At 36.7% G+C, this 15,335-nt stretch overlaps 1 long non-coding RNA gene across 1 annotated transcript in view; it reads left to right on the forward strand.

Moving 5' to 3' along the window:
• Positions 1-12,447, forward strand: part of LOC112488095 (uncharacterized) — a 21,098-nt gene extending 8,651 nt beyond the window's left edge. Inside the window, exons 2-3 of the long non-coding RNA XR_003051832.1 lie at positions 5,845-5,907; positions 12,389-12,447. This is a non-coding gene — a long non-coding RNA (uncharacterized LOC112488095). The remainder of the gene's footprint in view (positions 1-5,844; positions 5,908-12,388) is intronic.
• Positions 12,448-15,335: the final 2,888 nt, after the last annotated feature.

Here is a 15,335-nt window from a genome sequence, read left to right on the forward strand (position 1 = left end):
TTTCAGGGTGTGTATGAAGTTAATGATACACTTTCACTCAACTCCGTAGTCAAGTCATTTGTCACTTTTCTCCCTTTTTGCCTGGCTGTGCTGTGTGAGCCCTACCAATGAAAATTGGCTGAAGATTACATGTGTCAAGCACCTTTAAAACCTGACGCCTGTAACAGGGAGGCTGTTAGGAGCTTTAGTCTAGGTTAACCCTTCCCCCTCCCCTGTGAATCTGTGAATTTCTTCTTTTTGGTAGAATAAATAGGATAAAAAAGATAAAAGAAGATTCAAAGTTCTAAAACATGATCTTATTGCAAATGCTGCCATTAACTATTAATGTGTAAAGCCAAGAGTTGAACAGTTGTATCAATATATTTTTTGTCAAGATTTAGGCTGTTTCAAGCTTTGTTTGAACAGGTTTTCATTTTCATCTTCCTTAAAAAAAATTAATCATTTTAGGCAAACCTCTATGGAAACCTGTACAAATTATTGAAAATGTGCAACAGGTTTTGGACGGCTGCATCTAATTTTATTTTCTTTGCTGTAAGCAAAATAAGAAATTTGAAAAGTGAACCCCAAACACCAAGCCACGTACCAGTGTCAAGCTATGAGTTATTTGGTACCAGGCAAAACAGAGAGAAGTTTAATTTTAAACATTTCTAGTCACTTCAGTCTGCGTGGTATTTATTTTTATGATCTGTCTACTCCTCTTTTCAACTCTTGACTTATTTCCACATTTTTCTTGCAACGGTAAGCCTTCATCTGACTTCAGTAAAAATAGGCTTCCAACAAAAGCTAGTGGAGACATTCTTCAAACAAGGGGGAAAGGTCAGATGAAAGGACAGCAGAAGGCTTCAAAATTGTTGCCAAAAGAAAACTTGGAAAAATTGTTTTGCATTGTCAGTGGGATCACAGCATTGAATTGAAAAATGCTCAGATTTTGAAGATAAATCATCTGATGTAAATATTGTTTGCAAGTGTTTGGATTTAAACAGAAGATATGATACAGGAATAGTTTTTTCAAGAATATAGAACTTTTGACCCTTGTATATTGAAGAATTTTGAGTTTATTTTTATTCTACAGTGAGGATGGAGTCCTATCATATGAACAAATAAGAGTCCATAACTATTACAGTTTGGTGCTATCCATGGTTCTGAAATGTATAGGCAGTGACATCTCTTTGGTCAGTTTCTTACCCTCTTTGGGTTTCACTTATACTTCATCTTGTGATCCATACACAGGAATATTAAAACAGTTGCCCACATTCTCTGATTTGTGACGATTTCTTCCTTGTCCCTGACATTTGGCCTTGTTGTTATCTCCATCTTAGAATGTCACCAATTTTGAGCTACTTCTGTGCAATCAGTGCACTTGTCCCATCTCTGCGCTGGAATACACGAGCAAATCTACTGCTGATGGTGGTTCACCTCTCACAGGCTGTACTTGTTGCAGCCCTTCTGTGTTTACTGCTTTACTCTAGAGAAGTTAGACGAGATGAGTTTTGACCCATCTTTGTTGGCAGAAAAGTAAATATCACACCTGGGTCGACAATCATACAGCGCTCAGACTGTCATCAACCTGTCCAATTTCAACAGCACAACAAAATAAAAGTGAAGCTAAGAAAAATGCACAGTTCCTTTTAGGTATTCCCTCTCTTTGTCCCTATTCTTGTCTGTCTCATCTCAGTCGACACACAGCCTTCTGTGGCTTCATTTTAATTCCCGTGTTATTTGTTGCACAGTCAACTTTTTTCATGGCACCTGGCTTCAACAGACAAGCTGTTCAAATAGATCCTAATACAAACAGTGACAGCATGTGAGTGATGATCATATTTGTTTTTTGAAAAAAAAAGGGTACTGAAAGGTGGCACAAAAACTCTAGCTAAATGTTGCTCCTTGATTATATGAAGAACATACTTATTTTTTGTTTGCTTGCTATGTTTTCTGTGGGATTTAAACATTTGTGAACTTGTCTCCAACTAAGAGCTAATTAATAATTATTAGCTTATATTGATTCATCTTTTATACCATTTCATGCTCTCATTCACTACGTGGTTCACCAAAGGTCTCTCATGTTTGTTTGACAGCTCGGACATAATTCAACACAAGTCATACTTAGCTGTGCCCTACTGATCTTCCCTTTCAGAGGGAAATGTGAGATAGTGAGGTAAAGTGAGATAACCAATCTCATGTGGTTATTTTGGCAGGGAAAATTCAACAGTTGCTGAATCTGGTTTCAGAATGTTTGTCCAAATGTTTGCCAAATTTCAAACACAAAGATTAGTCCCAGTCCCAAAGTCAATCCAGTGAAAATTGAGAAAAGTTTTTAAGCTGTGCGGCGTTACATGTTCCCAGGGCAGCTGTACACAATGCAGACTTTAAGCTTGTAGGCTAGCAGGCTGAAAAAAAGTGTTTTTGTTTAAAAGCCTCAACTGCCTGGCGAACCATTCGTGCCAGGAAGAAAAATTATGGGAACATCCTTGCCAACTATTGGAAAACAATAATTCTTGCACTCTGAGAGGCTTTTTTTATTTAACTTTAACACAAGTTTTCTGCAGAGAAAATGGCTTTTACAGCTTCCCCATGCCTGTCAGTGTTAATGAAAAATTGCAGCATTGAAAGAGTCTATGTTGCCATGAGTTGAATTGAAAATAAAAAAATGCTATGGTCACTTCAGAATTATGGTTCAAGCAAAAAGGACATGCAGCTGCCTAATTTACTTCATTCATGAATCACTTTGACTTTTTGAAAAAGAGAATTTGTTTTGGAAAATAGAAAGTACAAGAAGTTGAAAATGAAACAGAGTTAGTAGGTGAGATTGCCATTTAGCAAACTCACCTACTAACTGGTATTTAGCCTCAAATAGGCTGCATGCCCGTAACAAGGGTCGTTGCAGAAAGGGGGGGTGGAGGTGTGGTGTGGTGGTATGTAGCCCCTTTGAGGCTAAATACCAGAATTTCCCAGCAGTTAGTCACAACTGAAGTAGCCTCTTAGATGAGTGGTGAAACTTCTTCAAAAAACCTCGTCTTTGAAGTTGCCTTCGATGTAACTATGTAACTATTTTTGATTAAATGACCAGGATGACTGAGAACCTACACAGACATGTTTCTATAACTGCTAAGCCTAACCCTTACCAATTTCAATCTTTTGCTGTAGGAGACAAACATGATCAGTCCTAATCCCGAATCTGGTTCTACCAGAGAGTTTACACATTGACGAAAAACTATATTTTTCTCAATTGTTTTTGCACACACCAAAATGATGCCATCATGTTTGCCTCCTTGCTCTTTTTCTACATCTTTCCTTTGGTGTACTGATACATTACAGCCTCATCTCTTTTCTCCATCTTCATTGAGCTGCTGCGTTTTAATGCCTCTCTTTCATCAGCCAAAAGGAGGAGGAAGCGACCAGATCTTAAAGACACACACAAATCAGACAAGGTTAAGACAGGGTCCATAGTTAGACCATGGATACTAAATTGTGCAGCAGTAAGGAAATCATTGAAAACAGTTACGTTGAAACCATTGTAATTTCTGTTCGTAGCTGTGATGACTTTGGTCGATTGCAGAGACAAAGGGATACATTAGTCCCTGTGAGACAAAAATAACTCCTCAATAATTCCTTGAACAATAGCCGTGTATGTTGAAATGTGTGTGAAAAATGGCAGGCTCCCAAAAGCAAACAAGCAATCAAACATGAACATCACTGTTGTTTACTTCTTTCAGAATTTAAATGTAATTCTCTAAAAATCTTTTTTTTCTTGAAGAAGCATCACCATCCTCTCTGCAGTCAGTTCCATTGTTTTCTATGTTTAAAAAAAAAATTCATTTAAATCTTAAGAGCTGTTGTTATGTTACACCAAAGTGCAGATTGCACACACTGGCTGAGGAGCTTGTTTTTTCCAGAGATGTTCTTAATCAATAGTAAAACAAACATTGACTTTTTTTTCACTCAATATTTTTCTTAAGTTTGTGTTAGGGCCTGCACTTGGATTAATACTTCTGAATTTAATGCACATGAAATGAATGGACCACATCTGTTCCCAAGGGTGTGCACCCCCCCCCCCACACATAGAAAAATAACAAAAATAAAAACATTTCAAATGTTTTATCGTAATAAGTTCAGTTTACAAAATGTACAAGTGTAATATTGCTTTTCTTTATGGTGATTATTCAATCCACACAAATTTAACCATTAAGAAGCAGTGTTTAAAAAGCTTTTTTTTATTTTTATTTTTGAATTAATCGAGCCTGAAAGATGCACAGATCTAAGACCTGAATCCACAGGCAACGTAAAAAGCAACAAAAATGACCTTAGCTTCAATGTCATTCCAAAACATCAATATTATCACTGAAGTAAACATGGTATTATTGACCTATAACAAGTGTAAACTCCATCCTTCAATTTTTCTCTTCCTGCCTAGGCCTTCAGTTTTGAGCATTTACTTTTGAAGTATCTTAAATATATGACTCACAGGTTGGAAGTGTTATTTTGTTTTTAATTTGGTTGAATTACACATTGCTATTGTTACAATAGTGGAAATATATCAATGAATAACTTTTGTATTTTTGCTAATTGAAAGAAATTTAAATTTTTTAATCAAAAATATTTTTTTCACTGAAGAAGTGAATGCTGTACGTGCATCTGAATATGCATCAAACATTTAGAGGTGAGATCTTAAAACATTTCACTGCATTTTCATTTCCTGTTAAAGTGTCATTGTAATGCAATCAGTGTTACATTGTGCGTCTGAATGTACATTTGTCATTCTATATGTTCTCTTCAGCCCTGGATAATGTAAGTTTAATGTAAGTGTTTGAGTCTAAGGATATGGTCAGATTTCTCACAGTTTTGTGTGTTTATTAGAGCAACTTTAGATGGATTGTCTGTGTAAGTATTGAATATCCAGTGCTGTCTATGTGTTTAAATGCGTTTGAAATTTTAATGTGAAAAATCACAAATTATTTAACACGTTCCTTTCCATAAGCCCTGAAAAGAAATAGTCAAATTAAACCCTATACTGTGTTTCCTTTAGGGAAAAACTAAATTAGTAAGCAGTTGATTAATTTAAAAATAGTTTGGGGTTTCACTTCATCTACAGTCTGTTGAAATTTTAATTAGGTTGTGCTCCACCGTTACAGTATTCATGGCTCAACGGAGAAGCAGTGCTGGTTGTAATCACCTCATTTAAAAAGTGAATTTGTAAAACACTAACCTTGAAATTGTTTTTTTTTTTTAACGTAAAGTTTTCGAGCATAATTTTAACTGAGTCTGTCCTCCAAACAGGCTCTGTGTTTGTGAGGATAATTCCTCGTAAATTAATTAATAACAACTTTCCTTTTGATCATTCTCTCTAAAGACCAACAGGATCAGAAATGTTTCAAAAATAATCACTAAACTCACATGTCTTCTTCTGTTATCATGTTGCTCTCTCTTCTTCATACACACGCACTCTCACTACACTTCCTCAATCCACCGCCCATACATGTAACTGTTAACTCCTTTATAAAACACGAACAATCAATACGTCTCCAGTCACTAGATGGCAGCATTGCAACTAATTTTATCATCTGTTTTAATAATTAGGGTATTGTAAGCAGAATGCTGGTGCCAGCAACTCTTACAGTGGTTTGTACAGATAAATAAATAAATATTACCGGGCACCACTGCCCTGCTACATCAGTATTGGTTGATATCAGAATTGGAAATGAAGTGTTAATTTAAGTGGACAATGTCAGTCTATCGGATGTCAGCAAAAAGTTACTATCGGACATCCCTAGTTAAGGGACAAATCCTTTTTTATGCACTAGTTGTAATATGGCCTTCAAAACTAAACTAAACAAAACTGATTTACAGGAGGTCCATGGATGGGTGTTGGAGTTAACTGAATATGCAGGAGAGGAAGGCCTTCGTAACAAGGTGAACAAATAATTTGGTTTTCTTTTTTTGTACTTTACTGTATAAAGAGGGAAACCTGCTGCCAAATACATGAATTAATGTATGGAAATGGAAATGAAAGGTTTTCACTGAGGTCCCAATGCTAATTTGATTTAATACCTTTTTTTTAAGATTTCAACAATTTAAAAGAAATGTACATAATTTCTAATTTATGTAAAGATTTAGGTCATTGAATCCCAACCAATGTGCTAAAACACACTAGTGGATCATGAGAGATTGTCAGGTGTGCCGTGGAAAATTATTCAATTTCCAAATAGATTTTTAATGTACTGCAAAAAACAGAGTCATTTATTACTCTTCCAACAGGTGACAGCAGATACTATAAAAACAAAAAAAGAAAGAAATTCAGAACATTTGTTTGTTGCAAGATTTGTTTCATACTGAGTTTGTAAATTGAAACCAAAAGATCATTATATTTACTTTTAATTATTGGGATTTATTTGCTGTGTTTTCTCTCATATGGAAATGTGTGCTGTGGCCTAATAAGTTTTGAGAATCACTGATCACATCCAGTTGTAATCTGTAAGGCCAGGGGAAATTAATAGGACTTCAAAGATTTGTCAGTGTGCCCTATGTGTCTCAATGTAAGGGTGGCAGGTGAAATGCAAGGAGCTGAGGCAGTAAAGGTAGAGAGAAATACCTGCTGTCAGTTACATGGAGCCTTTGTCAATACACAAAATATGTTGTGAAGAGATGGCATGTCAGATGGAGTGGTTTTTACCACCAAGTTTTGAATAGATATTGGAGGAATATCAGGAAGTGTAAAATGACGTTCAGACGACATATGGAATGGACATAGTGACGCTGTCCAAAAGACATGAGTAAGAGTTGGCCAGAGTCAAAAGATGCTGATACTTCATAAAATTGAGCAGCGTGGAGAGGGAAATTATTGAAACGGTTTTGGCATGTGTTAGAAATGATTTGGACAGATATGCTGGTGTGAAACCCCAGAAAGGAGAACTGTGGGTTTTGGGAATAGCTGAGGACGAATTAGTCAAGAAAAATCTTGCAAAAAAGCCCTCCAAAAAGAGAACAAAAACTTGGTCGAATGGTTTGTCCATTGTCCATTTTCCATTTTTGTCTCTGCTCTTTAAATGTGTCATATTCTTTCAGATGGAAACATTTAACCTTCATGATGGTGTTAAATATCACGTGTCTGTGATGAGGCCTTCTGGAGATGTCTTGTTATTATCTGTAATTTCCAGTTAAGTTTTGGTTACCACTTCAGACTCACCTGCTTCCACTCGAACTGTTGATTTCCCAAATGACTCCTGCCAGCTCTTGGAGAATAGTTGTGAACTTCTTCTATCCAGCTGTGGATGAATAACGTGATGATAGATGAAGAGCAGTTTCCCAGTTTGTCTGAAAAGCTGCCGCGTTCTTAATAACCTTTCCTTTGTAGACAATGTATTCTGATGTTGAGCTCTTATCTGAAGTTGGTGGTTAAATATAAGTGAGCATGAATGCAAAATGGGCCTATCCTGTTTTTGAGCAATCAGACATAAATATTCAGTGTCTGTGTTCAACCTTAAAGAGCAGGAATATAAGTTAAATCATTTTGAAATAGCAGCCTGGGCTGTTCGCAGTTTTCCCTATGAATGTTTTCTGTCATAAAGATCTTTGTATACATTTTTTACTTCTAACAGAAAAAAGTTTTCATGTTGTGGATCCGAATAAGGACCGTTATTTACTATTGAGACAAGTACAATTGCCAGGTTTTCTCTGCAGCATCTTAGCAGGATGACATTCTGTCAGCTTCTCTTTGCCATCATGTTCCTGTGAACAATACACTTCAACTGCATTTTTACTGCATGTCTGGAAAAAGAAAATGTTGCTAATATCTAAACACAGATTTGGGGGGAAACAGTAGAAATAATAATAAAGGCATATCAAGAAGGCAACAATCTGGATTTTTTTCTGGTTCTAATTTTTATAATTGGGCTCTGCATATCGACCAGTACTCCATACTTAACAAACCTCACCATTTGGCAGATACTGAAGGCAACATGTATGACTGAAACCTTACTCTCCCAACATTGTCCACACACACCGTACAGATTTGTTATTTATTGTAGAAATAAATGACAAATTGTAAAAAAAAACAATTGTATTGACACCAGTAGCAACTGAGAATCACATTCTAACACAAAACAGGACTCTAGTGTCTTTGTAAACATATATAAACAGGAGGATGTCCAAAAATAAAGATGTTTAGCTTCCTAGATTCACATTTAAAATATGACATCAAGTCAAATGTTCTTGTAAAGAGTCAGTCCAAACACAAAATCAAAATCCAGTGTAAAATGTTAAACTTGTAAACAGTTAGTGCAATTTGAAAAAAGTGGTTGTTGATCCTGAACAATTATAACTGCTTCTCTGGTACTGTTGACAGTCTGTTGCTTGAACGTTAGTCTTTGCAGTGCTTCCAACAATTGGTGTATTATGATACTACATCCTTTTGCTTTTTTAAGTAACTCTGTGTTGCAGGTTTGACATTTTTCCATACTGCCGTCTTGTTTTGTCCTGTGTTTGTGGTCTTCTGCCATGCAGGCATGCTACTAATGTGTTACATGTGCATGTCTCAAACATATTAAAAAAAATAGGTCTGTATCAAGGTTCAGTCCTATCATCCATTTCTTGACCTAGCAATTTAGTATATACACAGTGTTTCAATAAGTCTTTGGCCAGCACTTCTTCTTTCTAGTGTGCAAAAGTCCAACTAACAAGATTTATCTCCTCCTTCAAAATAAATCACCAAACTCTTCTTTGATCTGTGCTCTGTTATTTGCTGTATATTCCATTGAGTCCATGAATCAGCTATTTTCCTGTGTACATCCCAGACTGCCTTTTCTCCTCTTCAGAATCTGTATATGCACCAATGACTCCTGAAATTTGGCACAGCAATGGGAAATGATTTGCAGTGTGTCTGGGACCATAAAAGGTAACAAATGTGGATGTCAATAAAGGCAAATGTTTCGTACTTCCTAAATGTCTAACCTGTCTAATTCACCACTTGAAATTTTCAAACAATCAAAATGCAGAAAATTAGGCAATATCTTTTCCAATGTAAATTAGTCAAAGGGTTTAAATACATTATGTATACGTTAAAGAAGTAAAACAATATGGCAGGCAATGGATATGGGGAATAAAAAAATATTGACAAACAATGGGTTCTCACTTTATTGTCATATTGATCTCAAACACACTGCAAATGCCATTTACAGTTAATAAAGAACAAGGAGATACATAAGACTGACCTCTACAGAACCTGGTCTTCAGTGTCATCTGATCTGTTTTTAAGTAGTTGAACTGAAAGAAAATGATATTAAACATGTATTGATGTTTGTCGAGAGGATCAACAAATCCCAAATGCCGACCAAAACTTGTGATCTACAGTGTGTGAGCAATGCCGCATAAATACATAAAAAATTACATTTAGACACAGCCCGTCTGTCTACGGGTCTGTGTCGTTTTGAAGAGTTAATTGCTCTGCCTGTCACTGTTACATATGCTAGACACATGAAGACAAATTATTTGCAGTATATAAATGATAGCTTTAGACACCAATCATTTTGCATAGTTGGATAATTTTTTAAAATACCTGATGATCTCTGGTGGTGCAGGCAATGGATATGGGGAATAAAAAAATATTGACAAACAATGGGTTCTCACTTTATTGTCATATTGATCTCAAACACACTGCAAATGCCATTTACAGTTAATAAAGAACAAGGAGATACATAAGACTGACCTCTACAGAACCTGGTCTTCAGTGTCATCTGATCTGTTTTTAAGTAGTTGAACTGAAAGAAAATGATATTAAACATGTATTGATGTTTGTCGAGAGGATCAACAAATCCCAAATGCCGACCAAAACTTGTGATCTACAGTGTGTGAGCAATGCCGCATAAATACATAAAAAATTACATTTAGACACAGCCCGTCTGTCTACGGGTCTGTGTCGTTTTGAAGAGTTAATTGCTCTGCCTGTCACTGTTACATATGCTAGACACATGAAGACAAATTATTTGCAGTATATAAATGATAGCTTTAGACACCAATCATTTTGCATAGTTGGATAATTTTTTAAAATACCTGATGATCTCTGGTGGTACAGCAGTTGGGAATCACGGGGTTTATACTACTACTACAACTACTATAGGGTGCAATGTTAGAGGAACACTGAGGAGATTGCCCTGGTGTAATGTTGAACAGAGAGGTCATTTGTCTGTGGGGGCATGTTTATTATCATATTACCCAATACCATATTACCAACAGTTCCAGTACATTCAGTATAGTTGACTACTCAACACTGATATGTTACTGTATGAATGTTTATCACTACATTGTTAACAGTTGGGTTAGTATTAAAACAAGGTATTTGCCTTCAAAACTTGTAGTTCTTGGTAAAGGTGGCGACAGAAAAGCAGTGTTTTGTATAGTTTAGGCTGGTGGTGTGATCCTGTTCAACTGTTATGGTAGAGTTGATATTTGCCACTGTCTGCTGGAGCTCAATGACTCTTACTGCGAGTGTGACATCTCCCTTGCTTTACCCAGTTTACATGGTGTGACTCAGAGCCCAGGAATGCATGTACAGACGGATGTCTCTGCTTAGACACCTTCAAAAATCGCATATTCAAATAACTGTGTCAGCCCCTGACATATTCCTGTTTTTCCCTTTGTCACTTGCCAGACAGCAGCGGTGTGTTGTTGTGAAGAGATAAGATGAGAATGATGGAGGCTACGTGGATTGTTTATCTTTCTTCTGGTTTTTTTCTCTTCTGTTCTTTTGTTGTCCTCACATAGTGCAATGTTTTCTACCATGGCAGAGGATGAAGGTGCAGATAAAGACTGATTGAGGCATGTGAATGAAAACAACAAGTCAAAGACTCTCCCTCTTTGATCCTCTCCCACCCTCAGTTTCCCGAATCCTTAAATTCGGTCCTGACTGTGAGTCATTGTCAGAGCTCACACTGTCTCTGTAGCACTGAATACTCTCTGTCGGTCTGTATGCTCGTGTGAATGTGTGTCTCAGTTTCTGCTCTTCAGCTTCCCTGCTTTATTTCCTGCTCTGCTTTGATTTGAGCTGAAAAGCTTTAAGCTTGCAGAGACAGAGGGAGGTCACAGGCACATACACGCTTAAAAGCCTCCGTGTGGTAAAACAAGGAACAAAGTGCATCAGGTGTGTCTGTGTTCGGGGTCTCCACCTTTTTTGACACTTGAACACTGGGAATGCAAAAAACACAGAACACTCTTATTTCTTAACAACCATGTCGACAGACATATCCTATTGTCGTGGAGAGGTGTTGGTCTGTTTGAGAAGACTTGAATCATTGGCAAGCATTAGGCAGAGAAAGGGAAACTGTAGAAACTACTGAAACTGGGTAAAGAACTTACCAATGCTGTAGAGATGGGGGGAAAAAATCTTAACTGGCCGTGATCAGCAATCACTATTATATATATTTATATATTTATATATATATATATTTAGTGCATCAAATCACAGAAAATCACAGAAAAACAACAGCAGAAGTCAGGGCAGGGTTTACTAGTGAAAGTAAGAGTATTCCCACCACACGCCAAATGCTGAGGGAACTCAATGGATTGGGACTGAACAACTCTGTAGCCCTAAGAGAAAACAGCACTAATCAGTCAGGCTAATTGGAAAAAATACTTCAGTTTGCAAGGGAGCATAAAGATTGGACTCTGGAGCAATGGACGAAGGTCATGTGGTCTAATGGGTCCAGGTTTACTCTGTTCCAGAGTGATGGGAACATCAGGGTAAAAAGAGAGGCAGATGAAGTGATGTCTAGTGCCTTTCGACCAACTGCAGCAACCAGATCATAGCAGCGCCCCCTGCTACGATCTGGTTGCTGCAGTTGGTCTGGTCTAGGTTCAGCAACATTATGTGACAAAGAATGAGGTCAACTGACTACCTGAATATACTGGATGACCAGGTTATGCCATTTATAGATTTCTTTCCCTTGATGGCATGGACATATTCCATGCCTGGATGCAACGGGCTGAAATTGTGGTTCAGAGAGCATGAGACATCATTGTCACACATGGACTGGCCACCACAGAGTCCAGACCTTAACCCTGATGAGGGTTGTACTGGAGAAGGCTTTGCGTGGTTGTCCATCTCTCATCAATACAAGATCTTGGTGAAAATTGAATGCACTGAAACAGTAATAATCTTGTGACATTGCAGAAGCTTATCGAAAAAAAAATGCCACAGCAAATGCATGCCGTAATCAAAGCCTAAAGGCAGTCTGACGAAATATTGTGTGTGACCTTTAGGGGGTGAGGCAATATATGTAACCATTAGTACCTCTGCTTCTTTTTTGGTTGTCTGTCAGTTGCAAATGAAAATTCTTGAACTTTTTATATTTATTATTTTTTTCATAAAATTAAATTGTTTCATTGGTGCTTGTTTTCACAGTTATGGCTGTGCTGTTGCTGACAGGAGAGTCGTGTTTCTGATGCTGCAAGAAATAACAGGTAAGTTAGTAGTTTATAATATGTTAAAATAAATGTCATATTTATGTATATACATATAAAATCGTATTTTATGAAAATGTATCATTCATACATGTATTAGCAGAATGATGGTATTAATAGTGTCCAGTATTGAATGCACTATGTAAGAAAGACTGACAAAAATTCATTATCTTCAAACTTATTCTAACCATTAAGTCTTAAATTGCTGAGGCACATTTTATTTTATTGTTACCTGCTTTCTTACTGATTTTAAAAGGAAAATCATTACACTGTGTTATGATGCTAATATATTAAAACAAAAACACTCGTTGTCATTTAAATGTATCAGTTTCTAAATGTATTAGACATAGCATTTGTTGTAGAGAACCGTTACAATTTCATGGTGTGTGTGTGTGCGTGTGTCGATGCATTCAATGTGGTTGCATTAACATTAAGTATCTTGTCTGAGACACAGGCAAGGCATCACTAAGTGTACAATCAAATGGCTTTGACAGAGATTGACTCTGAGGCGAGACAGGAAATGATCCATGTCATGGCTAGTGGCCATCATTTGATGCATCCATTGGAAACTGGATCCGTCATTGTGATCAGCACAAACCATTGATCTGTCCAGTTAACGGATGTGGGAGCATTTGTGTGTGTGTTACCTCCTCACATGTGTGTTGCCTTAGGGTTAGTGATGCTGCTGCTGCTGTTAATTCACTTTAATGTCAGAGCTGAATGTAGAGCAGGAGGGAACAGGCGGATAGTTTCCAGTTACTCACTTCTACTCATTTTGCCACGGTCATAACTGGAACAGACACCACATCCCAAATGTTGGGTGGTATGCACCTTTGCGGTCTCGTAACCTTGAATTATGAGACCATCACATCACGAAATTGAGCAGAGCTGAGTGTCCGCATTACACAGGACATGCCGTCGGGGACATTAATGGGAAGACATGCAGGGCGGGAGTCTTAACTGCTCTGCAAGCCCCTGGCTGTTGCTTCTCAGACAGGTGGAAAATTGTCCCGACAAGCGTTCTCTGAACAGGCAGTAATGGAAAAGATATGGAAATGGAAGCGTTAAAAAATTACCCAATATGATAGTGATGTGTGTTTGATGTTGTCTTAACCATTACCAGGTGCTTTGTCATTTTCCTCTGGCTTTGCCACTTTGCCTTTTAACCATCCAAGTGTTTCGTTGTCTAGTTGTTTAATAATGATTATAACTGACTGTTAAAATGTATAACATATGTGGAAATAAATCAGTTCTAGTGGGATATTTAGGCGCAACGCCATGTTGCAAATTTATAGCAGGCTTAAAAGTTCTCAAAACCTGTCTGTCCCAAACCTTTTACCCAAATTTAGAGTTATATTAAAGTTACTAGATTATAGTACAAAAAACCCCAAAATTGTCATAATCTTTTTGTAGATGTTGAAATCACAGTGATGTGACCAGATTACTCACTGACTCTCGAAACAAACAGCATTTGTTACACATAGTGAACATTAGTATAATGTTTAAATATTGCAAAAAATACCCACAGGTAAATAAATTTAGCAATGTAGTGTAGGAGTAGGAGTGTTTGATAATGGAATAGATGATAATTACAATTATTTTTAATAACATTTTACAATCACAATTATTTAACACGATTTCTTATGACAAGTGTAGGAGACGATCAAGTTTAATCAAATCTAATTCTATCCAATCTAATATTCAAGATTCAAGAATTTTATTTGAACATAATGAATGGCAAATGGGATATTTTCCTTTCTTTTTACCATCCTGTTAAACTGTACCTTAAAATACTTCGATCTAAAAGTTGTACAAAAAAGGTAAACGAGTAAAAACAATTAGTATATATAGTAGTAATATATATATATATATAAATATATAGTTATATCATGTTGATTTTGTGATCGTTTGAAGTTGAAATTAAAATTTTATTCTAGAGAATTATCGGAGGTTATAGCCATGTAACGCAGTTATTTATTTTTTTTTTTTGGTACATAAAATGTTAAGGAAATGGATATTTGCAAAGCACTGAGAATCTGTGTCTCAGTAAGATACTGACATTAGTCTCTTGGCATCTTAGCCACTTACAGGACATGTACATGACAGCTCTGGCTTAACATCAGACATCCTTTAGAAATTATCCTGTACTTTCATTTTTCTTTTAAACATTGCCAAAGTGGTAAAAGAGATGAGCAAAGAGCAGTTTTAAAGGGGTAATTTGAACCCTGACCTTTGTTTATACAGAAGTAAACCATGCATTGGTTTGTCTGAGACCCAAATGAGAAACATGGTGTGTGATCTGAGAACTGAGAGAATTGGAAATGTTTGCTTCCCCTGCAAAAGTGACACCTCTTGTTTGCAAGTCACTGACACTTTTAAAGCTCAGTGTGATCTTAGGTGAGGAAGGAAAAGCTGTGGAGAGACACGGTTTATTTGGCAGCAGACAAATGTTGACACAGCAGTGATGTTGACTTTCTCTGCAGCTGTTGCTGTGCTAGTGTACTGCTTTAGAGTGGAGCATCAACCTTTTCCAGCACTACTGCTGCTAAAACATATTACTACATTTGCTCGCAGCAAATTTCTGTAAGTGGCTGTAAAAGAGTTCAATTCTGTTTAACCCAAAGTCAGTTTTATGCAGATAATACTACCCCTTAGCATATAGACCCAACTGCAGACCTATTTTCTAAACCTAGATTTAACACTTAATACAAAAAATTATTTTAAAATCTAATTCAATACTGACCTAAAACATGCTGCCAAGTAAATATTTTGTGTTTAAAAGTCCAAAAAGTATTTTATATGAATATTAAAAAAATCACCCAAAACATGCCTTACTATAGCTTTACCATTGTGAAAAAACCCAGAAAAAATAAAAAGTCCCCGAAATG

Source organism: Cynoglossus semilaevis, chromosome 1, assembly GCF_000523025.1.
Source record: "Cynoglossus semilaevis isolate Cse_v1.0 chromosome 1, Cse_v1.0, whole genome shotgun sequence".
In the NCBI taxonomy this organism is placed as follows: domain Eukaryota; kingdom Metazoa; phylum Chordata; class Actinopteri; order Pleuronectiformes; family Cynoglossidae; genus Cynoglossus; species Cynoglossus semilaevis.